General features: G+C 33.5%; 1 protein-coding gene across 2 annotated transcripts in view; it reads left to right on the top strand.

The window, feature by feature from the left end:
• Positions 1-451, top strand: part of fig4a (FIG4 phosphoinositide 5-phosphatase a) — a 56615-nt gene that overhangs the window by 43788 nt on the left and 12376 nt on the right. The window lies entirely within an intron of this gene.

The following is a 451-nucleotide window of genomic DNA, read 5'->3' as shown; positions in this document are numbered from 1 at the left end:
TGGCCACAACCCTAATCTCACAAATGGTTAACAAAAACAACCCAAATGGTACCAAGTCACTCAGTTCACTTCAATATTTGTTTTAGCCAACAATAATGATAATTCTCCCGTTTCGTTGCTTAATCAATGAACCAATTTGTGGAAACAATATTTGTTTTAGCCAACATTAATGGTACATTTTTTTTCCATTTTGTTGCTTAATTGTTTAGAAATGTTTGTCAGAACAATCAAATCACTGTCTAATCAAGTCATTTAATTTTGATCTTACCCTTGCTGGTTATACGGTTTCAACAAAAATTAACTTCAGTATAAGAAATGAGCAATCATTTTAAAGAAAGGCAACATCAAGAAGAAAGGTCTTAAGCCTTGATTTAAAAGAACTGAGAGTTGCAGCGGTGAGTTTGTTCCAGATATGTAGAGCATAAAAACTGAACGCTGCTTCCCCTTGTTT

Source organism: Etheostoma spectabile, chromosome 18 (assembly GCF_008692095.1).
Source record: "Etheostoma spectabile isolate EspeVRDwgs_2016 chromosome 18, UIUC_Espe_1.0, whole genome shotgun sequence".
Classification (NCBI taxonomy): Eukaryota; Metazoa; Chordata; class Actinopteri; order Perciformes; family Percidae; genus Etheostoma; species Etheostoma spectabile.
The sequence above is the reverse complement of the archived record's forward strand: the minus strand, read 5'-3'. Positions and strand labels throughout refer to the sequence as shown.